The sequence below is a fragment of the Sceloporus occidentalis genome, unplaced genomic scaffold (assembly GCF_023333645.1).
Source record: "Sceloporus occidentalis isolate IW3139 unplaced genomic scaffold, rSceOcc1.0.p SCAF_3, whole genome shotgun sequence".
Taxonomy (NCBI): Eukaryota; Metazoa; Chordata; class Lepidosauria; order Squamata; family Phrynosomatidae; genus Sceloporus; species Sceloporus occidentalis.
Genome location: NW_028316983.1, coordinates 39,744,703 through 39,772,425, shown reverse-complemented (window position 1 = coordinate 39,772,425; position 27,723 = coordinate 39,744,703). Strand labels below are relative to the sequence as shown.

The 27,723-nt window shown below is 39.2% G+C and overlaps 1 non-coding gene across 1 annotated transcript; it reads left to right on the top strand.

Moving 5' to 3' along the window:
- Positions 1-22,996: 22,996 nt before the first annotated feature.
- Positions 22,997-23,103, top strand: LOC149315785 (U6 spliceosomal RNA). Its single transcript, XR_016280797.1, has one exon. It is a non-coding gene; the product is annotated as a U6 spliceosomal RNA (small nuclear RNA).
- Positions 23,104-27,723: the final 4,620 nt, after the last annotated feature.

The following is a 27,723-nucleotide window of genomic DNA, read 5'->3' as shown; positions in this document are numbered from 1 at the left end:
CTTTATGATTGACAGGAAATATATTTGGAAGTTCTAGCAATTAAACCTGCCATGCATCAGCAGTAAGGCTATAGAAATTGCTTTCCTGTTTTGATTTGCAACCAAACTGGTTCATTACTGAAAAAGACCAAGTTACCAAATTTGTTAATTAAGTGGCTTTTAGTCATCAGTATAATGTACTGAATGTATATGGCATATTTGTAAATCAACAGCGATCATCCAATGCTGCAAGGAGTCTGGAGTTTGGATCGGCTTTTGATGTGAGTTTCCTATTATTTTTTGTTGTGATCTGGGAAGACCAAGGGCTACAGTGTCTGTCTTGTAAGCATGTTAGCAGCGTGGCAGACTATTCATCATCTACCTCAAGTTACTTGTCAAGATATCCTACGCTCTATTGTTCAAGGTGGAAGAAACCAACAGATATTGCCAATGAAATGGCCAGCGATCAAACACAGGACAGGCTTAATTCACTGTACAAGATCCAAGGGTCCAATAAGCCAATTTAAAATAGCTGCTATAAGCATCCACCACTTTAATGCCTGAGTCGGTAGCTTTATGTTTTGCTGAATGTGTTAATCAGGTTGTAAATCTGTTTGGGAAAAGATAGGTACATGTAGAAAAACTTCAAAAGAACAAACTAAAAGAGCATGGCCTTTGCAATAACAATCATTAAAAACTTTTCAGTTTTCCATGACTCTTAGGTGTATTTTTTTTTTAAAAAAATAAAAAGTTAGAGACAGGTGTTCTGGGTAATCAATATTTGGTTTTTACAGGTTTTAACATTGATTATCCAATGCCTTTTGCCCAGTCCAAGCTTATTTGCAATATCTGAGTCAAGAATACGACTGCAAACTGGATGTGATTATAAAGGTCATCTGCCTCTCTTGTTATAACAGCTTCACAGGTTACTGGTCTGTTTCTGGGGCATGATCCTTTTCAGTGCTGGTGGAATGTCAGATTCTCCCAGTGTATTTACATGAATAAATTTAAACAATGGAACAACAGAGGTAGTAATCATGTTCCAATGGCCATTCTGAACACTTCTGGTTGTTGCTCTGGATTGTGAGGGGAACAGTACTATCTTTCTATACAGACTAGGTATAAGGTAGTTCATTGCACTGCAAGGCAAAGGGAAACTGTTGGCATAAGGGGCCAGTGAATATCACCTAACACAATGATGTGAAATTGGGATGAGCAACTGTAGTTAATTTTTCACCCTCATGTGCCCACATAGACAGGGGTGTAGCTATAGGGGTTTGAATCCCTGCTCCACCATGGAAACCCACTGGGTGAGCTTGGGCAAGTCACACTCTCTCAGCCTCAGAGGAAGGCAAAGTGAAACCCCCTCTGAACAAATCTTGCCAAGAAAGCACCATGCCTTAGGGTTGCCATAAGTCAGAAATGACTTTAAAGCACACAAAAAAAGCTGTACCCCTGAAACTTGGCCACAGGTTGGCCAATGTCCATGGGTATTTTTCTTGATTCCTTTCCTACTCTGTTTGAATGGTGCATTAAGTTACAAAGCATTATTTTACATCAGCAGCCATATACTGTTGATCCCTTTCATCTGGCTAGTCCTAGCAGTAATAGAGCAAAGCATGCACCTTTGATTCACCAGGCAAAGCTCAATATTTCAGAAGAATTTTTTTAATGAAGAGGCTGACTTATGGTTAAAAAGAAGTTACAAATACTTCACAATAGGACTAGAATTTACTCATTTCTGACCTGAAGTCTTCTCTGTGAATAATGATCCTTTTGAAGAAAACAGCCCTTGTTCTTTGAACTTCTGGAAAGTGAACATATCCTCTGCTCTCTTATGCCACAGTGTTCATTTAGTGATTTTCTACCAGCCTTTTCTTTTCCACTCACAGAGATGTCAAAGTGCAGGCTAGAGCCCCCACATTGCCTTGTAACAGATGACAAATGTATGAACTCAGAGCAAGATGATTTTTGAAATGAGAATGGATTTTTCAAATTGAAAAATCATTGCAGAAAGTTCATTTCTTATTGTTAGGGATGCACTGGGAACACAAGTGGCTTAAACAACTCCTATGAGACAATGTCTTGCATATGGTTCTCAGCTGTACCAGTAACGGTGTCAGTTTCAGAATAATTGACTAAATGCCCATGCGGCTTGTCAAATAACCAGCCAGGGTGGTTGGCTTAGACTGAGATGAGTTCATATTATTCGAACATAATCTAGAGCAAGTTGGGCCTTTGCATGGGAGGAAAGCAAATCAGATTTTATTTGCACTTTGAGTTAGACTGAATCCATGGATTTATTTATACCAAGAATCTCTTGGAGATATTTTGGTCAAGAAAGGAAAGCCTATAGTTTCTTGTTTCTGTTATTTCTTAAAGACATAAGCTTATCACATGAATTTTAAAACCAGCTCCAGTCTCCCAGGCTGGAGCCAGGAAACAGGATGGAGGTAGGGATTATCACATGCAAAATTGCCACCTGCCATCAGTCTGGGTCCAAGCCAGGTCCCAGCTGTGTTCCGCCAGCACTTTTTTAAAGTCAGAAAGCTTGGGGGATGGCTGTTGACAAAGACACCATCAGAGCAGTGGCATCAGTAGCGGGATACAAGGTGTTTGTTCCACATCAGGTGACCCCTCAGAAGTGGGGTGACCACTGCTTGTGTCCTCCTCTTGCTGCTCCCCTACTGGCTGCAGTGGTCTCCTTACAAGAAGACTTCCAATGCATCAGCAAAGGAGCAAGCCAAGCAATTCTATCCCAACTTGCTGTGACAGCAGAGGTTTCCTCACGAGAAGACTCCTTCCATAGTAGCAAAGGAGTGGGCTCAGCAATCCTCTCCTGGCTTGTTGCTGCTGTGGAAGAGAAGACCTCCACCCCTACAGTAAAGAAATTTATTATTATTATTAACCTTTATTTATGAAGCGCTGTAAATGGAACCAGCGGGCCCTTCTAACTGTCACAGAACCCCAAACAGCCCCCCTGGCAACCCCCTCCTCACTGGGTGACACCAGGAATGGGGCACCACTGTACCAGAAGTGTGGCAGCCAGACTCATAAGCCTGGCCATTCATGCACTGTGATTCAGTTCAATTATCCCAGGAAAAGAAGTCCAGAATATCAGAACAAAAGGGCTTAAATGCAACATAACACTAGAGCAGTGAAAATCCTTACTAACACAGTTTTACTGAGTTATACTTTTGCACAAGTATGTAAGCAATTCAACAAAAGCTCTACTGGATACCATATTTGTGTGAACTCTGACAATGTGCAACTACAGCTAGAGCAACAGGCCTTGTACTAGTAAAACTCACTAGTCAAATATCACAACTGGATACGGGCCCATATATAATAGCATGTTTCTCCCCCCCCCCCCCCAAGTCATGGCATTTGTCTTGTTAGACATGACTCCATGATGACTACCATATATATATATATATATATATATATATATATATATATATCTGGCTTTACTTCGCAAACGAAGATTCAAGAAGGACTCATCCCGTGCTTTCTACAAGCGCATTGATGACTAAAAAGGCCAATCCGAGATAAGTCCGGTTGCAGAAAGCACAGCAGAAAGTCTCCTTGGGTGATGTTTCCGGGTTGTGGTTCTTTCTGCGTTGTTGTTTCTCTTCCAGACTCATTTGGCGTGAGCTTTCAAAGAAGGCTACAGCATCGTGGATAGTGCGTCTCCATGCCTCCCGATGCGAGGCCAGGGCAGACCATTGTTGGTGATCAGTTTGGCCAAGCCTGAGATGTTGTTTCAGGGAGTCCTTGTATCTCTTCTTTGGGGCGCCCCTCTTACGCTGACCCGTGGTGAGTTCACCATAAAATACTATTTTTGGGAGGCGATGGTCCTTCATCCTAGAAACATGTCCTGCCCAGCGCAGCTGCGTCCTCAGTAGCATGGCCTCAATGCTGGTGATCCCTGCTTGCTCAAGGACAGCAACATTTGTCACATAGCCAGTCCAATGTATATTTAGAATTGTGCATAAACAGCGCTGATGGATATCCTAGTTAGAAATATATCGGACCACAACCCAATAGTATTAGAAATTAAAGAGATACGTAGAATTTACAATTGGCACCTTAATGAAGATCTATTAAAAGACAAAGTAGTTGTAGATGAGGCCAAAATAATGATGAAGAATTATTTTAAAGAAAATATAGACAAAGGGGTTAAATTACCAATTGTTTGGGATGCTGCCAAGGCCGTTTTTAGAGGTTTTTTTACACAAAAGAATATTAAACTTCATAAAGAAAAGAACCAAAAAATTAATTTAGTAAATAAATCACTGAAAGAAAAGAAGAATTATTAGTTAAAAACCCAGGTAATAAGAAAGTTGTGAAAGAAATTAAAATCCTAAGGAGGCAATTGGAATCATTTAATACGGAAGAATTGGGGAGAAAATTAAAATTGGCCAAACAAAACTATTTTGAGCATGCAAATAAAACTGGAAAATGGCTATCCTATAAATTGAGAAAAGAGAAGAAGAAAAAGACGATCCCAAAAATTAGGAAAGGTGATATTATTTTCACAAAACAGGAAGAAATAAAAGAAGTTTTCAGGGAATTCTATCGAAATTTGTATTCTGGTGAAACAGTCGCAAATGAGAAACTTGAGGATTATTTACAAAACTGTAACATTCAAACCCTCTCCGAAGAAATGAGATCTCAGCTTAACCAACCTATAACAATATCAGAGATTGTGGAAGCCATTCAATCCTCTAAATCAGGGAAAGCACCGGGGAACGATGGCCTAACAAATTTATTTTACAAGACATTTAAAGATGACGTGATCGAAATTTTGCAATTAATCATGAATGAGATACCACTAGGTAATATACCCCCATCGTGGAAAGAAGCCGAAATAATCCTAATCCCCAAAGAAAACAAAGATTTGGAAAACCTTTCAAATTACAGACCAATTTCTCTTTTAAATTGTGATTATAAAATTTTTGCATCTATCCTCTCCAAAAGGTTAAAAAACTGTTTGAAAGATATTATTGGAAATGATCAAAGGGGTTTTTTACCTCAAAGATTTATCAGTGACAACACGAGACTTCTACTAGACATTCTGGAATTCTATGATAAACATTATGATAAAAAATTGGGATTATTTACATTAGATTTGGAAAAAGCCTTTGACTCAGTTTACTGGGATATGTTACTAAAAACCTTGGATAAATTTAAGGTAGGGGAGACTTTCACTAAGTGGATAAAAACGATTTATAGTGACCAGAAAGCGGTAATTAAGATTAATGGAGAAAAGACAAAACCTATTGCGATCCAAAGAGGCACTAGACAAGGGTGTCCTTTATCCCCACTTCTATTTATAATGGTGATGGAAATTTTGATAAAAAAAATTATTGGAGCAAAAGAAGTTGAGGGATTAAAATTGAAAAGAAACAATTATAAGATTAGGGCCTTCGCGGATGACATTATCTTGTTCAGTGGGAACCCAGTTGAAAATATTGAAAGTATTGTAGAAATTTTTGATAATTTTGGAGTTGTGTCAGGTTGCAAATTAAACAAAGGTAAATCAGGAATCTTGACAAAAAATCTGAATAAAGACGAACAAGTCAAAATAGAAAATTCTTCTGGTATACCAATAGTTAAAAAATTTAATTACCTAGGTTTGCAAATCTCCAACAAATCGGTGGAATTATTCGAAAATAATTATAAAAAATTATGGAGTGGTATAAAACAAGATTTGATCAAATGGAATAAACTGCAGTTATCTTTACTGGGGAGAATTGCGACTATAAAAATGTCAGTGCTGCCTAGGGTTCTGTATCTGTTCCAAACCTTGCCTATTAATATTCCAAACACATTCTTTAAAGAATGTGACAAAGATCTATCACAATTCATTTGGAGGGGTTGTAAACCAAGAATTAAGTTTAAATTATTACAAGACGCAAAGGAAAGAGGGGGCCTAAACTTACCGAATCTAAAGTTATATTATGAAGCTTGCTGCTTAACTTGGATTAAGGATTGGATCCTACTAGAAAATGAGACACTATTAGATGTAGAAGCAGACGGGATGTCTTTTGGATGGCACGCGTATCTAATTTATGGGAAGGATAAACAAAATAAGTCTTTTGGTTCGCACTGTATTAGAGGGCCATTGATTAGAGTTTGGAACAGATACAGAGCCCGGGCAATCCCAAGAATACCTGATTGGACTTCGCCACAGGAGGCCTTCCATAGAAAAGAAATGATCAAGGTGGGGACATGGATTAGATATAGTGACATCATCATTTTAGAGAAATCTAGACCGACTTTAAAACCAAAAGAACAACTGATTACAGAAAGGTGGAACATAAATTGGTTTACATTCAAACAATTACAAGAGAGATTTATAGTGGACTATAAGGAATGCGGATTTGCCTCCCCAAGGGATAGGACAGAATTAATTCAATGTTTGTTATGCAACAACGAAAAGGTAATAGGGAAAGTTTATAAATTACTTTTAAGATGGGATTTGGAGGAGGAAGTAGTGAAACAGCAAATGATCTCTTGGGCCAATAATATCGGACACTCTATAAATCTCAACCAATGGGAAAAAACATGGAGGAACAATTTCAAATTTACGGTCTCTCAGAACTTACGGGAAAATTTTTACATAATATTTTTTCGATGGTATCTAACACCGGTTAAATTGGCTAAAATGTCTAAGAATTCAAACAATAAATGCTGGAAGTGTAAGACGGAGGTAGGGACCCTTTTCCACTGCTGGTGGACGTGCGAATTTGCTAAAAAATACTGGAACATTATTAATGATCAAATTAATTTGATAATGGGCAAAGAAATCAAACACAAACCAGAATGTTTTTTGTTAGGAATATTTGATGAAGAAATCAAGGGTAAGGAGGAAAAATTGCTGTATTATATGGTTGTTACAGCAAGAATTTGTTATGCACAATACTGGAAAAGTCAAGAGAACCCAACACTAGAAGAATGGATTTTTAAGTTGTATGAAGGGATGGAAATGGATAAGATGACTCAAAGTTTGAAAGATAAATTGATAGATGAAGTCAAAGAAGTTTGGAAGGGTTTCTATGAATATTTGAAATCTAAATGGGGCACTGTCATTATTTGTTAAATGTGACTTTTTTAGGAGCTAGCAATTTTTCTGTCTGCAAACACTGTAATTTAGAAGCTTAGATACTACAACAATTATAGTATCTTTATTTAAATAGGGTATATGGATTGAGTCTGTCATAACATTGGAACTGAAGAAAGACATGTCGAACAATTATAGAACTAATACTGGTGTAAGGAAGTCATTTTATTAAATGTGGGTACGTCCGTCTGTAAATGTATGTATGGTAGAATGTAATTAAGGCAAAGACAACGAAGAGGAAAGAAGAAATAGAAAGTTAAAGAAAGTAGGGGTGAGAAGAAGTAAATGTATGTGTAGAAGGTTAGAGTAGGTAGGCTTAGTAGAGGACAGTTATAGTCATAGTTAAGGATGAGGTGGAAAGAACGTTAAGACAGTTTAAGAAAGTTTAGGAAAGGAAGTATAGTGGAAGGTTAAAGGTATGGTAAGTTTATGGTAGTTAGATTTTCCTCTCGTTAAGATTCGTATTTAAGTAAGAATGTATAAGAATGTATATATGTAACTAGGTTTTGTATACTGTGTTTGTCTATTGTTTTTGTTTTTATTGTATATGACGCTATCTGCTTGTAATTATACATCTGTTTTATCAATAAAATTTTTTTTAAAAAAATAAACAGCGCTGATGAAAGCGTTCGAGGAGTCGTAGGTGTTGGTGATAGGTGACCCATGTTTCAGACCCATAAAGGAGAATAGACAGTACAATGGCTCTATACACACTGATTTTGGTGCTTCGCCTCAAGTGTTTGTTACTCCAGACTCTTTTATGAAGCCTTCCGAATGCACTATATGCGTTTGCTAATCTGTGATCTATCTCTTTATCAATCTTGGCGTCTGAGGAGATGATGGTATATCTATTGACTTATATCAACAAATGAGTTTTAGTTGCTTTCGTGTTGGCCAGGAGCCAGTCTTTTGTCAAGCTAATGGGTCTCAATTTCCAGTTTAACATTAAGTAACCCCCTAAATACTTTGCACTATTACAGAGGTGGCTCACTATATGTTGCATGTGGAATAAAGCTATTTCTCTCCCACACATCCAAACTACTGTGAGGATTTCAGCTAGACTTAGAGAGAAAAGGAAAATCCAGTGTCATCATCCCTGATAATCAAACCATCTGTGCCTGGCTTCCCCCTCACCATCCTAATATATGAGAATGGAGTAGTGAATTGTAGCAGCTGTTTGCACCTAACTGTTTGAACACAAGCAGCTAACCCAGATTCATTTCAAATACAGCAAAGTTAGTTGGCTTGTAAATGAATTTTATCTTGATTTGCCCTATGTTGCATTGCAATTGGTGCAATGTTTGGAGAGCTCTGAGAAGCTTTTCCCATGTTAATTTCATAATTGCTTGATGTTCATTTCAAATAAATAAATCCTGTTCTTATTACAAGATCTATTTAATCTGTCAGTTTCTTTGTGAAGCATGATTTTGTCAAGTCCTCTTAAGATAACCACACTTAAATTGACCATGAGAGATCATAAATATCACAAAGTCCTCATATGTCTTTGTAATGATTGCAGAAGCTTTCCATATAGGCAAGTGGTCCATCCTCTTTCTTGGAAGACTGCTGTCTTCATGGCGCTATTATGCAATCTGATAGCCATTATTAATCCTGCAAGAAGTATGCACATTATCTTTAAAAACCATGAGCTGAAATAGTAAGAATGGTCAATTCATATCTCTAGTATAATTTAAAGAAATGTCTCAAGCATGTTTGAATGGACGGACAAAATTAACAACTTTTACTTCAATGTATATATAACCTGCATTCTTATGGCTCCTTTTTGGGGTTGCCAACATAGGTCTAGTGGATGTACAACTGTGGCAAGAATTCTCTTGGTGACTTACAATGGTGCAATCAAGGTTCATACCAGCGTAGCTCCTTTTTGCAGTGTTGTCCAATGAGGTATCAAATACCTTCTTGGGCAATTCTCTCCCCACCTGCACAGGAGGAGCCAGATGGCAGCTGGGAGGCTGCTCAGTGCCAGGATTTTTTTGTATTTGTTTTTAATCAAGACACTATGGGAGGGGTGATTTGAAAAACCTCTGTGCTGATCTGGGCTCCAGAATTAAAGAAACAGGTCTTCAGGAAAGAGATGGCTTGGAGTTGGCTGCCTCCCTTCCCTATCATTGGCGCAAATATGTAAGTACAGAGATATCTACTCAGTTCCATAATGGACTGTTACATGAGTGGTGTGCCAGTAGAGGATCCTGGACTATTCTTTTAATTTGTTGTTGTTAATTACTATCAAATTGATGTTGACTTATGGCTACCCTATTTATGAGTGACCTCCAAATCACCCTTGTATTCAATAGCCTTGCTCAGGTCTTGCAGATGCAGACCTTTGGCTTCCTTGATTAAGCCTATCCATCTCTAACAGAGTTTTCCTCTCTTCCTTCTGCCTTCTACATTGCCAAGCATTATTGTTTTTTTTTCTAGTGAGTCATGTCTTCTCATGATATGTCTAAAGTACAACAGTGTCTGTTTAGTCATCTTAGATTCTAGGGAGATTTCAAGCTTGATTTGCTCTAGAACCCATTTATTGATCTCTTTTTAGCAGTCTACATTGCCTGTACAACTCTTCACCAGCAGCAAATTTCCAAGGAGTGGATTCCCTTCCTATCAGCTTTCTTCACTCTCCAGCTTTCACAACCATACATAGAAACTGGAACTACAATGGCATGGACAATCCTGACTTTGGTGCTCAATGATATATCATTACACTTAATTGATATATCTTTGATATATCTTTACCCTTTTAATACCAGATATGTAATTATTTAAGGAAAGCTTTTGTTATATTTTGGTACTTAAAAGTAAGTACCAAAAGATGAGCATATGGGGCTGACTCACTGGGGCTGGCACTCTGTTTAATATTTATGAGATCATAAACCAGACTGATGATCTTGTAACTTTGGGGATTCTTGTTTACTATCATTAATTACTAATCATGATCCTCAAAATCAACTTCTTAATCCAGTCAACATCTCATCTGAAGTATTTCAGAGGTGTGGCATACTGGGGCGCAGGGAAATCACAACTGCAGTACTCTCTCAGTTCCAGGCTATGTTGAGACAAACAGTTTTGTCAGGACCTTACAGGGGAGGTTTCTCCTGTTTCAGCATGCTATGTGATCAGGAGCTTGCTGCAGTCACCATTTCCAAGCATCTTGTTCTTCAGACCCTCAGAAACTTTTCTGCTGGGATACTATTCTGCCTTAAGAGGTTGGGATTTGGGTGGGTGGGTGGGGGTGTATGTGGAACACACCTAACAACTACAGCTTTCAAAAATTACTTTTTGGATGACAGCTTTCCAAATCCTCATTTAGCTTGGTTACTGGGATTCTGGGAATCATAAAAATGTAACATTTTCAAACTCTGTTAAGAACCCAGAGATACAGAAAGTGAACATAGTTGTGCTGACCAAAAGAAACACCTCTTGTGAGATGCTAACACCCATTTTAACATCCATGATATGACCTTTGAGTATTAGGTCCCCCATGGATTTCTGTTGCTTAGGAACAAACTACATATTTCTTAATTTTTTACTGAGGTCCCCCTGGAAATGCGGGAGCCTTGTCTAATAAGAACAGATGTTTGAGGCTCTCTTCCCATAAAGATGGGTATTTGGCTTGCAGCTGTATTTATTCCAGCAAGTATGTCATAAAGATGTCTATAAGATGTAATGATCATGAGCTAGACAAACATGAACTAGGTAGGTTTCCAATCAAAGAGGACCTAGGGGCTGTGCTGCCTCCTTTGCTATATAACTTCAGAAGATTCTCTAAAGCCGAAAGAATGGCAAAAAAATCACAATTTCCCACCTTAATTCTCTCTCTCTTCTCTCTCTCTCTCTCTCTCTCTTGTTACCATGCCAGGCTTTTAGATGTGACGAACTTGAAAGCATGTGTTGCTGGCAATTTTAAACTCCTCCCCACCACCACCACCATCTTGACAGCTCTGCATGTCATGAAATATATTTTTGGTATGGTTCTCTTATGGTTTATATTAAATATGAATATGGAGTGAACTGTACTAAGTGTGTATAGAATTAACCCAAGGAATCTGGGAGCCCGAGAACATTGAACATCCAGGTCTCTAGGCTTCGGCACATGCACTAAGCCACAGGAGTGGCCTCTAGCTATGGTCAGTCCGTCCCAAGATCAAATGGAGCACTCATTGGGTTTGAAAATAGTGCTTTCTGAAAAGTACAGAGCCAGCTCTTACACTGATGGATCCCTTAGTGCAATGTGGTTATGAATTATTACAAACTTTGCTAATACAACTGAAATTTCATATACTTTAAAACATGAGTTGTTGATACACAAAAGAAGACACTCCATATAAGCAAGAAAGGGACTTTAGGATTGTGGAGAAAGCTATATGAAAATGTTGAGCCACCATGTGGCTACTTTTAAAAAAAATGAAAGAAAAAAAATAGATCACATGTAGGGCATAATCAGAAAAAGAATTGACAGATCCCTGCCAATATCATACTACCCTTAAACAAAATCTGGAATGCAGTTCTGCTCACAGTGCTTGAAAAAGTATATTGTATCTCTGGAGAAGAGACAGAAAAAGACAAGCAAAACTAAGGGACTGGAGTACCTCCCCTATGAATTAAATTTTCAGTGTTTGGTTCAGGGAAAAAAAGAGTAAGGGGGATATGACAGAGGTAAATAAAAGTATGTATGGTGGGGAGAAAGTGTAATATACTATAACAGAATACTGGAATACAAGAATATGGGATCATCAGCTGAAGGTGAAGGGTGGGAGATTTAGGCCAGATAAAAGGTAGTGTTTCTTCACACAGTACATAGTTAAACTCTGGAGTTTCTTACCACATGATGAAATTGTGCTTCCAACTTGATTGGCTTTAAAAGCAGGTTAGATACATTCATGGAGTTCAGGACCATCAATGGCTATATATCATCTCCAGTAACAGAGACAGTATTCCTTTCTATATCGGTTGCTGCAAAACATGGCAAAGAAAATCTAGCAGCACTTATGTCATGCTGGTGACTTACCCATAGGTGACAGGTTGGCCACTGTATGAACAAAATGCTAGCTTTCCTTATATTCTTTTCAGATATTGAATTGAAAGACTATTATCCAGTCCCATCTTAGACTTCAAGCAGATGGGCAGTGTGTGCGCCCTGAACAGAGTGGGACTGAGCGGAGTGCGACTGCAAGATCGTGGTGATCAGATGCCAAAGGAGGCTGGCTGCTGTCCTGGTCCGCAATGGACTTCTAGCAAGGAGCACTTTTTTGTGCTGCTTTTACAGCCAGGCTTGGACTTCCTTAGGTGGCTGCAATGCACCTTTGGCCTGATCTGGGGGCATGCATCATCTGAATGTCACACCCCCAGATCAGCCTGAAGCAGGTGCTTTTGGCTCATCTGTTTCAGGCCTTAATCTTTTTAAAGGTTAAACAATAACAAATCTTCCAGAGTGATATTATACATAATTTTCTTTGACAATTTCTTTTTCCTTGCATGGTTCCACCAGAATTTTCAGGAATTCGCAAAGTATAACATGCAAGCCATATATATCCTGATAATCCCCCTCCAGTCCCCATGCTTAAAAATAATTCAGATTAAAATATGGCAAAATCTCCAGAGGCCTGGATAGTGGTGGGGAAAATTAGTATTTAAAAGGTATTTCGCCCACCCACCTGTTCAGACAGCCAGGAACATTCTGTTTCAAAGAAAGAGTGAAAGGCTGGAATTCAACTTAGACCTTTGTAAATGGACTTCTGTCTGCAGGAAAGAGAACTGAACAGTTTTGTAATGTCTGTATTAAGCAAGGGCCTGTCTTGACATTACAATGTAGGGGAGTTGTCAAAGTGATCCTTGTGCAATGGAATTGATGCCCATTGGGACTGATGCACAACAAGACCAATGCACAACAGGATGCTGGCTAGGGTGTGCTGATGAGGACTGGCACTGTCCAATGTACATTGGGAAACACATGCCAGATTCCTGTTATGCATCTTTGTGATTCATTAACAGGGTTTCTTAGCTTCTGTGTAACTAAATATATGCGAAGTTATGTAACATAGATTGCAATAGAGAATTCTGGCCAATGAAAGAAAGTACGTGCCCAAGGAGAACCCAAATAGCCTGTTAATTGCAAATCATAGATCTGCTGCAAGGTTTCTGGAAGCACCATTTATCACTTAGAATGATAGAAGCATAGAATCATAGAGTTGGAAGAGACCGCAAGGGCCATCCAGTCCAACCCCCTGCTATGCAGGAAATCTAAATCAAAGCATCCCAGGCAGATGGCCAAGACCTCTAAGGAAGGAGACTCCACTACACTCTGAGGGAGTTTGTTCCACTGTTGAACAGCTCTTACTGTCAGGAAGTTCCTCCTAATGTTGAGCTGGAATCTCTTTTCCTGTAGCTTGCATCCATTGCTCTGGGTCCTAGTCTCTGGAGCAGCAAAAAACAAGTTAGCTTCCTCCTCAAAATGACATCCCTTCAAGTATTTAAACAGGGCTATCATATCATCACCTCTTAACCTTCTCTTCTCCAGGCTAAATATCCCCAGCTATCTAAGTCGTTCCTCATAGGGAACCATTTTAGTCGCCCTCCTTTGGACATGCTCCAGTTTCTCAACATCATTTTTAAATTGTGGTGCCCAGAACTGGACACAATATTCCAGATGGGGCCTGACCAGAGCAGAGTAGAGTGGCACTATTACTTCCCTGGATCTAGACACTTGATCTGACACATTATGAAGTGTGTGGGGAGGTCAGGAGGGTTTATGGCTGAATGAAATCCAGGGAAGGTAGAAATAGTCCTCTAAATTGTGAAAAATATTTTGTAATTTGTCTGACCAGAAATTAGACAGATTGCCTTCTCCTAAGGCCTTTTAAGTTCTTCCCATCTTCTCCAAGTCTTCTCTGAAATACAGCAACTAGTATGAAACTTTGTCCAGTCCAAGAACAAACAAACAATGACCTCACAATATCAAGATTTGTGAAAATGGCATACTCATACAATACCTGTTTTATGCAACTCAGTCTTGTGGGTGTTCATTATTGCACTCGTTACCTTTTTTTTTTATTACATTCAGATGGAGTTCATTCCTATGAGCCTAGGGAAGTTTTCCTCAACCCAGGAACAAGGTTTTTTTTTTTTAAAGTAAGTGTGCCCTTGGCTTTTCTTTTTCAAGGATAGAACCTTGCATTTTTTTAAAGAAACAAAACCATTCATTTCTGTCCAGTTTCCCAAATTTGTTAAGAGAAATGAGATGCATATTATTAACTTAATATGGACCTACGATATGGAAGGTTATGGAAGTTTGCATATGAAATCATCTTGGAAGCTATTATTTGAGTTAATTTCAGCCATAAGTAGACATCATTCAAGCACTTTTTGACTGAGCAAAGAGGCTCCTGCTGTGTTAACACTTAATGAAAACAGACACATAATGACAAGGTTCTATGGATATTCTTAGATTGTCAATACACATAAATTAAAGATTGCACTACACCTGTAGAATACTTCAAGTAACCAGGAGTTACAACATAGAGATGTATTCATATACTTTGGGTTGTTGGAGGGCTTATATTTAAATTTACTCATGCACAATCCACTGTAACATTTTCCTCCATAAGTTCCAATGGACTAAATGAGGTTAAATGTTGAATATTTGATAGATAAACATTCACAAGACAGGATTTTTATGAGGAAAGAATTTAAAAGTGCAAAATTACCAGTGGATTCCAGAGAGCTGGGTTGGACATTTCTCTATTTTTTTAAAAAAAATAACTTTAGTATGTTAGAGTACGGAGAAAGAAAAATCTTCATGATTTGTTATGTGTCAGAAGAATTTTCATTTCATAAGTTATCCAGGTTGTCTTGGATGAAACTGATTATCTAGGCCCATTTCAAACTGGCTTCAGGGCAGGCTATGGAGTTGAGATGGCCATGGTCGCCTTAGTCAATGATCTCCGTCTGGGTATAGATAGTGGAAGTGTGACTCTGTTGATGCTCTTGGACTTCTCAGCGGCCTTTGATACCATTGACCATGGTATCCTGGAACTCCTGAGGGAGTTAGGTATCTGGGGCACTGTGTTGCAGTGGCTCAGGTCCTACCTCTCGAGCATACTGCAGATGGTGTTGCTTGGGGACAGTTATTCATACAAGAGGGAGCTCAAATCGGGCGTACCTCAAGGTGCGATTCTGTCCCCAATGCTGTTTAACATTTACATGAAGCCGCAGGGAGAGATCATCCAGAGACATGGGGCATGGTGTTATCAGTATGCTGATGACATCCAAATCTATCTCTCTATGGCTCCAACTGTTGCAGTGACTAAGGATGGCATCTCTCCTCTGGATGCTTGCTTTGGGTCGGTAATGGACTGGGTGAGTGAAAACAAAATCATGTCGAATCCAGAGAAAACAGAGGTACTAACGATAGGTACCCTAGGCCCAGGGATGGAAATTTGCCAACTAGTCCTGGATGGGGGTCACACTTCCCCTAAAGAACAAAGTTCACAGTTTGGGAGTACTCCTGGATCCATTTCTACAATTGTCATCTCAGGTAGATGCAATGGCCAGGAGTGCTTGGTACCAACATTGGTTGATACCCCAGCTGCGTCCTTACCTGGACCAAAAATACCTTGAAGCAGTGGTACATGCACTGGTAATCTCTCGTTTAGATTTCTGTTAATGTGCACTACTTGGGGCTACCCTTGTACCAAGTTCGTAATCTTCAATTGGTTCAAAATGCAGAACATGTATAAGAAATGGAAAAATGGGGAAATCACCAAAGAGGAATTCAAACAAATAGCGAGCATGTGTAGAGGTAAAGTGAGAAAAGCTAAAGCACAGAATGAACTCAGGCTTGCTAGACAGGTTAAGAACAACAAAAAGGGCTTTTTTGGATATGTCTGCAGCAAAAGGAAGAAGGAAACGGTAGGGCCACTGCGTGGAGAAGATGGCAAAATGCTAACAGGGGACAGAGAAAAGGCAGAATTACTCAACACCCTCTATGCCTCATTCTTCTCAGAAAAGGCAAAGGGTGCTCAGTGTGAGGATAAAGGAGCAGAGGACAGAATAGGGGAATTTCAGCACAGAATACGTAAAGAGATAGTACAGGAATATTTGGTTAATCTAAACGAATATAAATCTCCTGGATCAGATGAACTACATCCAAGGGTATTAAAAGAACTGGCAAATGTAATATCGGAGCCATTGGCAATAATCTTTGAAAACTCTTGGAGAACAAGAGAAGTGCCAGCAGACTGGAGGAGGGCAAACGTTGTCCCCATCTTCAAAAAGGGAAAAAAAGAGGATCCCAACAATTATCAGCCAGTTAGTCTGACATCCATACCAGGAAAGATTCTAGAGCATATCATTAAACAGAGAGTCTGTGAACATCTAGAAAGCAATGCCATAATCACAAAAAGTCAACACGGGTTTCAGACAAAGAGGTCATGCCAGACAAATCTAATCTCTTTTTTTGTTAAACTTACCAGCTTGTTAGATGAAGGGAGTGATGTGGATATAGTATATCTTGATTTCAGTAAGGCTTTTGACAGGGTTCCCCATGACATTCTTGCAAACAAGCTAGTGAAATGTGGGCTAGATAATGTATGGATTTGTAACTGGTTGACCAGCCAAACCCAAAGGGTGGTCAATAATGGCTCCTTTTCATCCTGGAGAGAAGTGACCAGTGGGGTCTCACAGGGCTCTGTCCTGGGCCCAGTGCTATTCAACATCTTTATCAATGACTTGGGTGACAGAATTGGGGGTATACTTATCAAATTTGCAGATGACACCAAATTAGGAGGAGTAGCTAATACCCCAGAAGACAGGATCAAACTTCAGAATGACCTTTATAGATTAGAAAGCTGGGCCAAAGCTAACAAAATGAATTTCAACACAGAGAAATGTAAAGTACTGCACTTAGGGTGGAAAAATGAAATGCACAGTTATAGGATGGGGGACACCTGGTTGAATGAAACTATGTGTGAAAGGGATCTGGGAGTCCAAGTAGACCACAAATTGAACATGAGTCAACAGTGCAATGTGGCAGCTAACAAAACCAATGCGATTTTAGGCTGCATCAATAGAAGTATAGTGGGAAGTAATCAAGGGAAGTAATAGTCCAACTCTATTCTGCTCTGGTCAGGCCCCACCTGGAATATTATGTCCAGTTCTGGGCACTACAATTTAAAACAGATGTCGAGAAACTGGAGCGTGTCCAAAGGAAGCGACAAAAATGGTGAAAGGTCTGGAAACCATGTCCTGTTTAAATACTTGAAGGGATATCATATTGAGGAGGGAGCAAGCTTGTTTTCTGCTGCTCCAGAGGCTAGGATCTGGAGCAATGGATGCAAGCTACAGCAAAAGACATTCCACCTCAACATTAGGAGGAACTTCCTGACAGTAAGAGCTGTTTGACAGTGGAACACAGTCCATTTGAAAGTGCTGAGTCTCCTTCTTTGAAGGTTTTAAACAGAGGCTGGATGGCTGGATGTCTGGGGTACTTTGATTGTGTATTCCTGCATGGCAGGAGGTTGGACTGGATGGCCCTTGCGGTCTCTTCCAACTCTATGATTCTATGATTCTATGAAAATGTGGCAGCCAGATTGGTCACCAATACATCTAGGTTTGACCAGTGTTAAAAACTGTTCACTGGCTGCCAATTAGTTTCTGGGCTCAGTACAAGGTGTTGGTTATTACCTTTAAAGCCCTACATGGCTTGGGCCTGAGTTACTTGCGGGAAAGCCTCGCCTTTCATAATCCGCCCTGCACACTCAAAACATCTGGCAAGAATCTATTGGAACATTATAACATGAGATTAATATCAACTTCCCATTGAGCATTCATAGCCGCAGCCCCCACATTGTGGAATAGTTTGCTGGAAGAGATCCGTGTTATTACCACCATAGATACCTTCAAGAAGGAACTTAAGATGGATCTCTTCTGGTGGACATATCCACCTGATTCTATATAAAACCATAATTAATGCTCCACTCCCAATGATGTTCATAGGACTACAGTTGTTTATATATTTTAAGGAACTAATAGGAATGTTTAATTCAGTGTTAGTATTTTATAGTTTATATTTGTTATGTACTGAGAGGGATGAGGGAGGTGATGGCTGCTGCTAGGTTGCAGTTAAATGTGTTTGTGCCCTTCTGCACATGCATTTGCAATGGAACAGGAAAAATAATAATGGTGCACTGCAATTTATAGCCACAATTGTTCCATTTTAGCAGGCTCATCCTTGCAGTGGGAGGAGGGTGGTGTGGAATCTGCATTGGTTGTCCTCTGTTGTGGGAGCTGGAGCTGCAGTCAGTGCATTCTTCCCTATGAATCAGAAAACCCCAGCAGTGAGCTGGCTTTTCTGCTCTGTCTGATTTCAGCCTTGGTCATGAAAACTCATTGAATGACCATGGACAAGTCACACTCTATCAGCCTAAAAGGAAGTCAATGACAAACCTGCTTTGAATAAATCATGTCAAGAGACCCCTTATGATGGCATCACCATAAGCTGAAGTTGAGTTCAAAGCACAGAACAACAATAGAGATGCTTAGGACTGCATTGAGAGGAAGGATAAATCATATTTGAACTCTGATGAGGATATGTGATTTATTTCACAGCACAAAACCCTGCATGAAATAGAAGCTTATTATATTACTAAATATTCTCATAGCCTGCAAATTGGCTTGTCATTTGACTGTATTCTTTACGAGATCCCTCTGACACTTTGGGGAAAAGAACTGTGCCATTTAAGTGCAGACCTGAAATCAAACTCTATTATTCCAATCAGAAATAGCATTCCCAATGGTGATTGCTAAGTTGTTGCTACTGGTGAGAAGTAGAACGCATTGCTAACATTGACACACACAGTTTGTGAAAGGTACACAAAAGAAATTTTCCAATGGCTTTTCTTCCTTTTTTGTTAAAAAAATCCTGAAGCTACAAAAGTCTTTATTGTTCTTCAGCCACTTCTTACCAAATTATTTCCAAATATTGTATTGAAGAAAGTCACCAATGGAATATTCTGTTTTCACAACATAGAAGTTGAATTGCTTGTCATTAGAATAGGGTTGTTAAGCTGAATACAGGATGGGAATCCTATACCTCTAATCATCAACAGAAAGAGGTGACATGAAGTTTCATCAAGTGGAATTATGGCACATCTTCTTCGTTAGCCCCCTCCCAGATTTTGTTGCTTCAGCTCCTTCTCCTACATTTTTTTTACTGGCCAATGGAGAGCAGGGGGATGCCAAGAAGCATCCAAATCTATTCCTGCAGTTGGATGCGCAACACTGAAGGTGACACCATAGTCTGCAATATTGAAAATGGCAAGAATTATTGACCTGGGTCCATCAATTGTTCCAAAATATAAATCTCAATGTAAAACCATTTCTTTGTCTCACCCTTTTCAATTTAATATTATCCCACACAATTACTTTAGTATGAACATATGGATCAATTTACAGTTGTCAAGAAACCATATGCCAAGCTACTCTAGCAGTAGAAACTGCTGTAGACACTGTTCCTTTATTCCTTAAATGAATGGAATCTAATGGAGGCAATACAAAATGAGATTCCAAATAAGTTACCATGGGAGAAGTCTCTCAATTGTACCAAACTTGCAAATTGTTTGTACAAACAAGGAGATATGCTTTATGATACAAATAAAAATCTGGAAAATTAAATTCAGGTTCAAAAAAATGACAGCTGTATCCTTTTGAGTCAAGATTCCCATATAAATTACTAAGTACAATATTAACTTTCTGAAAATGAACCTGAAGAACATGCAGTGAGATGCCTTGAAGAGCATCCAGTATCTGCAGTAGAGCATTAATGTGGTAGAGTATCTGTGGTGGAGTATATTATCCTTACTTTCTTAGAGCCAGCGTGGTGTGGTTTGAGTGCTGGATTACAACTCTGAAGACCAGGGTTCGATTCCTCGCTTGGTCATGGAACCCACTGGGTGACCTTGGGCAAGTCACACTCTCTCTGCCTCAGGGGAAGGCAATGGCAAACCTCCTCTGAAAAAATCTTGACATGAAAATCCCATTATAGGTTCACATTAGGGTTATCCTTACACCAAATGTTTAAGTGATGCTCATCTATTAAAATCATGAGATATTCCAGACAGCAATGTAGACAAACTTACTCTAATCATTTGAATAATATGCTGAGGAAGTGATATGCCTAAATAGCTAATAGTTTCTGGCGCCAGAGAAATTGCCAGTTGGCAAACAACTGAGATGGAGTAGATAATGGCAACTTGATGACACACACAATTTTTCCATTTGGTTCCAACCCAACATTTCCACGTCACTGTTCTGAATGACCTGGCTGCACAAAAGGATTCATGCTTTAGCAAAGCACATAGAACTGGTCCTACATTAGGCAGTGCAAAGCAACTGCCTCTAATTGTGGTTGGTATCTTTGATGTAATTGTGGTGAGGAATCTGTTCTAAGTTTCTAATCTTTTAAAGGATCTAGACAAATAGGGTAAATCATATCACAAACAGGTTCAGCACTCTGGGAAGCTCTTTTAAAGTTTGGAGTAAAGCCCAGATAGGATAAACTGCTTCACCAATATTGGCATTACAAGCCACCATCAACTTCTCAGATGGCAAAAAGCAGTGGGCACTAGCAGCATACAGACACAGGCCATTTCTCCTGAGCACCTTGGCTATTTATTTATGATGGAGGAGATCTCTATGCCAAATAATTTTTTTGCACTTCCTAACAACCTCAACAGGCTAGCACTAAACACTGGCCTCAGGGCAGACTGGGGGCATGGTGTCCACATGACGCATGCCCCGACACTGCCATCATGCGATGCGGCCAACTACACAGTGGGAAGCATCACGGCACTCCTTTGGCACTGTGTCCTGATGATGCAGTACCAAAAGGAGTACTAGAAGGTGCCATGGCGGCGGCAACAGCACCCTTTCTGTGGCGCAAAAAGGAGCTGTTTTTTTGCTGTTCCTTTTTGTGCCACAGAAATGCCAGATTGGGGGTGCAGCATGTAGTTGCTGCGGCCCCACTCCAGCACTGAAAGGTGTGGTTGCAGGCTGCCCCTTGGGGTGGTCTGTTCAGCCTCAAAGTTAACTTACTATGCTCTAATATGGTGGAAGATGCTATCTTACAACTTCTTTCAGTACAGATGGCTTCTGTAGATGGAAACAGGCTAGGAGTGTAACTTGTAATTTTGCTTCAGGCAGGAGGCGATTCAACTAGCCCACAGTAATGATACATTTATTATTATTATTATTATTATTATTATTATTATTATTATTATTATTAAGCTTTATTTATATAGCGCTGTAAATTTACACAGCACTGTACATACGATCTTTTAATTAGACAGTTCCCTGCCCTCAGGCTTACAATCTAAGAAGACACAACACAAAAGGAGAAGGGAATGGTTGTGGGGAAGGGGATCAGGTCCTGGAGTTCATCTCTCCCTCTGAGGCCTAGACCAAGGCAGATGGACTGGAGGGAGGACTCTGTTTCTTAAGGATAGGCCCGGTGGCATTGGGGAGGCCTGGTGGGATTCAATTCTCAGAATTGAATGAAGATAACTAACAACTTCTGAATCAGAACTTTGGTGAGGTTCATGATGTCAGAGCACATTTGCTTTGCTGACAACACCAAGATGCAAGAAATCTCTGCTTAATAGTTAACTGGTACAAGCATTTAATGTTACGGTTGGTTGATTAGATCTGTGCCATTAGCACTGATTCTGTTAGTTCACTTGAAGAAGCAGAAATTAGCACGGGGTTGAGACCAAGTCCCATGAGGCTAGTTCATGTCAGTCATACTAATTCCTTTTATCTGAAAATTCTCTCCAGCATGCAGAGGAAGTAATTCATTATGGTTCCTGAGCAGTTTCTGTGCTTAAAATACTTCCAAGTTTATTTTTCTACTTTGTGAGATACCAGCGGAAATTCTATCTCCAGCATGTAGCTATAATACACATCTCAACACGCCCTTTTAAAACTTTTCTCTGCTGCAGCCCCCCCAAGTATGCCAAATTACATGTTTATGGAGAGTGAGAGAAGCAGCCAAAAGGCTTCCAGGCATTCTCTTTTAGCACTGTAATGTCAGGAGTTTCCTGATGACAACATTACAGCTGTATGTCCAGCTAAAGACTAATAGCTGTATGCTTCTCTGCTACTGCCTACCACTCACCACCAACATGGAAATGGCTGTCTTGGGGGTGCTGAAACACAGAAAAGGTAGGTTTAGGGTTGATTTTGCATGGTTGGAACCTTGCATGGTTGGAATCAACTTTTCTCCTGAAAGGCTAAAAAAGTGACTCATGACGGTGTAAGTTTAACTTAAGCCATTGTATCTCATGGTGGCTACCATGTGAGATACCTTCATATACATTTTGATTTACTTCATAACATTCACATTTTGTTGGCTCTCCTTCCCCATATTCTCAGTTGTCTTCATTTGTTTTCAGTGGTTACATCACCATGTAGCCAAATCTATACTCATTCCCCCCACATTTGCTGGGGTTAGGAGTACAGGACCCACGTGAATGTGGAAAAACTGCAAATAACTAAAACACTATGTTTTACCTGAGAAAACCCCTCTCTGGGAATCTTTAGGTCCTCCAGTGCAACTCTGTAGTCAACAGCTGCCAGACATTAACCAAAGAATTGCACTGGAGGAACTACAAATGCCTAGTGGAGTGTTCTCTCTAGGAATCTCTAGGTCCTTCAGTGTGACCTTTGGTTAAAGTTGACCATAGAGTTGTGTTGGGGGACCTAGATATTTGTAGAGAGAACATATTAATAAAATCTATTAATAATCAAATCAGCAAAAGTCGAAGCCACAAATGTGGAAGGACAAGCGTACTTGTTTATGTTGACCCTCATGATTTAATTACTGTGCTCGCTTCGGCAGCACATATACTAAAATTGGAACGATACAGAGAAGATTAGCATGGCCCCTGCGCAAGGATGACACGCAAATTCGTGAAGCGTTCCATATTTTTTTAAAAAAATGATTTAATTACTAACATCCAGTGCTTGCTACTTGTTGCAATCATATCACATGTAGCTTCAAATGTAGCTTATATGATCCTTGAGTGTTCATAAGCTACCATTACAAGAGAGGCAGAGGACTGCTTCTTGGTGTGAAGAAGAATCACTGCTCATGAAAGCTCCTAGGAAGGACAATTCTCAATATTTTGATTGATTTTTCCCCCTGATAAGAAGCATCTGAGGGGATCCAGAAATGGCCCTAGGGATGCAATATTGGGTGAGGACTTTATGCACCCTGCAAAACCATGTTTCCTACTCTCAGAGTATATTAGTAATTTACTTTTTTTTTTTGAACCTATTTTATTCTTTTCTCGCTCCCCCTCCCCCTCCCCCTTTTTTTGGCAACAGAAGCTACTAAACCTCTCTCCTTATGGAAAACAAATGAATTAAATATTTTTTCATTTTTAGGGGGGGAAAACAACAGCTCTTCAGCTGTGTATTATTTATTAATTTAGCAACCCAGAAATTGCCAGTTCTGGATTGCACTAAGAATACAGCTAAGCCTGAAAAATCCATCTTCTGACTGGTTAAGAGAATCTTCTCCCACATTTATATATAGCCCACAGCAAAGATTAATTAATAATCACAGCTATGTACAAAACAAAATCAAGGATTTTCAAGGATTTGATGGTGACTAACATGCTGCCTAAATAGATCAAACACACATAAGCTTTTTAAATAGGAGATGACTTGCATTTGGATGTGGGTAATGTTCCTTGATGCCTGATTGCCAGTAGAACCTCACTCGGAATTGTAACTTCTTCACAGATTATGAAAGTGCTGCCAGTGATAGATAATAGAAGTCAAATACTAGGATGTATTAGACCTTTCTTTTCATTTTCTAGGAAAACTCTGATCTTGTATAGACTTCACTGACTGTAAATTTATCTTCACTACACAGTGATGACATCACTAGTTGTGACTCTTTCCTAAGGAAATTCAGCAATTAGTAGTTTAGTGAAGCGTTTAGTGTTATTTGCTAGAGGCCTATAGTGTTTTTCATTGAACTACAGTTCCAAGGCCTGCAGAGCATTTGGTTTGAAGCCTTCATAGTATTTTCTGACTTTTCAACAAAGATATCATACCAATATGGGTTTTATTTGTTTTTCTTCTTGGTATAATTTCAAGGATTCCAAATTCCAAAATTTGTCATACAGACATAGGACTATGTCATGCATGAAAGATAGACTGGTGCTTCCCTCCACACACAGCTGATGAAGAAGGTGTGTGTGTGTGTGTGTGTGTGTGCGTGCGTGTGTGTGTGTGTGTGTGTGAGAGAGAGAGAGAGAGAGAGAGAGAGCATGTGTGTAAGTGTGCAGGGAAGATGCTTGGATTAGGGGAGAACAACAATCATATGAAAGAGTGATTGGGCGGGTAGGAGAGATCAGACATATTATATACTTCCAATGACATAATCAGGACTATGACCATGACTTACAACTGATGTTATAATCTCCCCCCCACCAAGACCCCCCTGCTTTTTATGATTGGAATAGGAGTTCATTTAAGGCTAGTGCTGAACCTGATGGGGTTGGTGGTGTTCTTCACTTGACAGATACCCATTTTCTTTTACCAGTAGCTTTTAATTCAAAATCCTTATCTTGTATGTCAGATGTGTGCACAGATTAGCAGGATTAGGCTTAGTTGTGACAACCATTGTGATAGGAAACTTGACCTTTATTTCTTCCATCAAATGTGATCTGCATACTATGAATCTTTATTTTGAGTTTCCATTAAAAAAAAAAAAAAGAATCACTCTAGCTAGTGCAAATTTGATTTTGGAAGACTCACTTCTGTTTCATGCATGCCATGATTTTTCAGCACATCTATGTCCTGCAACTTTTCAGAGATGAAGACATGTGGCCAAGTTACATTAGTGTGTGGTCCAGATGGCAAAAATTATTAATATGGAAGAACAAACAAGCTAGAAGAGGTTGCAGCATTTTGCCTTTGTCTGAGTCTACTGGAAAGGCAAGATTCTGACCCCTCTCCTCTCCCTCTCCTACCAAATTAATTGAGTGCAAAGTACTTTTGCATTTTTTCAGCAATTGAAGTAAGTTGAGGTTGAAGATGGAAAATGGAAAGGAGAGAGAAACTGGGAGATTTAAAAAGCAGCTGAAAAAGTGGGGTGACAGGGGATTAATTGGGACTGTTTCTGATTTATTGGGACATCTAGAAGGTATGCACATCATGCACATTCAGTGTCTGTCATACCTGAGAAAATGTTTCTCAAAATAATAAATAATTTGCAACTATAATTGCAGTGTGGAATGTGGCTGTATATCATAATTGTACTTTTTAGTTGTTGATTGTCATGACAATAGAACTGAGCGATGCAAATGCACCTTGGCATTTCTTGCTCACATCATTGTATAGAAACAGTTAGCCACCATGCTGTGGTGCTAATCAATCCTCTGTCTCCAACAGACATAGGCAACAGTGACCATTGTGATGCTGTCTGACTGCACCTTCTATGAATCCTAGCTAACTAATCAATGATGAAGGATGCTAAAAGCTGCAATCCAACAGAATTTGGAGGATTACAGTTGCCCACTATAAGAGCCTGCCATAAATATGTGCCTGAGCATGATATTAGAGGTCTGGAAATTGGAGTTCATGGTGATAATTTACTATGTAACCAAAAGAGAGGTTCTGTGCTACTGCAAGCTGTGATATTTTCAAATATACACCCTGTGGTAAGTGACTGGCTGTTTTCACCATTTTTTTCCTGGCAGTAATTTTTGTACAACATAGTGTAAATCTATGCACACCTCTGTGGAAATAAGATGAAATGAGTTCTGTGCAACTTATTTCCGGGTAGGTGAGTCTATGGCAAAACAAAAACATAATCCTAGTACTAGGTAATCTAGTACGGAGAACATCACATATGGATAAGAATTCAGTGCTAGGTCAAACGGCAGCAATACTATCCCTTTGTACTATGCTGGTATCAGTAAGACAGTTATTTTTATTTTTATTACCTTACCCCACCATGCTGAGCCACTTCAACCTTTTCTTTCCTCATCACAAAACCTCATACAGCAGCAGAATTGTCTTCAACTTCCCAGCAAGCCTACTTTGTCAGCCACATCCTACACAGGGATGTTGCTCAGCTGCTGTGAGGTATGAAATAATAATAATAATAATAATAATAATAATAATAATAATTTATTTATTTATGTCCTGCCTCTCCCTATGGATCAATATAATTGAGACTGCTTTATTGGACCATGAAGAAAGCCCTTAATTGTGTGTATCCACTTTCCTTTATGAAATCTGGTGAAGCTACTCCTACCAGCTACAGCAGAAACAAATTTGCTTCAGCCTCCCTCTTCATGAATATTGTATATTTATTGAATATTCATAGGACATTTGATGTATCCATTTGTACTCCATGATTTTCTAACCATTAATACCCAATGTATTTGAATCACAAATATATATTTTCTTTTTATGTTAGTTTGTCCAGTGGCACAATCACAAACTTTCTATCTTCTAGGAATACTTTCTACATTGACTTGTATGTCATAGAACTCCTTTACCTTAGCTTTGAATCCCAGCTGAAAATTATGTGGCATGTTTTATGATGCACACATGTCAAAAAAGACACTGTCAAATCTCATCAATGCTTATTGTCAGTATAGTCAACATTTTCCTTTGGCTCTATATTGCAGGGGAATGTCAATAACCATGAACAATCTGTCCTGCTAGCCATTATAGGGCTGACCTAGAACATAGCTCTTTGAAGTGGTGCCCAAATGGTGCCCACTCCCTTGCTAGAGAAAGTGCTTTCTTAAAAAAAAAATCTTTTGGTGCCACATACACAGCGATATCTGACTGTATTTGATAGCTGACATGTTACAGCTTTATCTTTGTTTCATCTAGTACTGATTATCTAATATTTAGTATCAGTTTCTAATATCTAATGTCAGTACTGATATCTAATACCCGATAGCATTTAATATATTACATATAATCACAATGAATATTCAATAGTAGGCATCAAGGCTGCTAGTCATGGTGGCTATGTACTACTTTGATATCAGATAGACTATATTTCTGCATACCAGTGACCAGAGAACACCAACAGGTGAATGCTATCATGTCCTTCTTGCTGGCTTTCCACAGGCATCTAGTTAGTTGTTGTGGAAACAAAATTGTGGCATGCTCGATTGATTTTGGTCTGATTCAGCATGACTTTTCGTCTGTCCTTACATTTTAAAGATTGCTTATGTGATTTCATGTTTGAAAAGTGTCAGAATCAAAACTGTCAAAAATTTCCAACACATCTGAAACATTCAGATTTCACACTTTGACTTTAAAGGTTTCATATTCAAAATGCAAAACTGAATGTTGAGTCTCCAGATTTCTTGTTTAGCACTTCCATGAATAATCTGGAAATATATTGCCAAATACCAACTATTTGAAATTAATACATTTCATGTTTTTTCCCTGAGGGAAAAGAGAGGCGTCAAAAGATCACTATTATGTGTGTCCCGCTGTAGCAAAATTTTTGTGCTGTGTTCTCTCTTAACAGATATATCTTTTGCTTTTTAACATATATGTTTCAT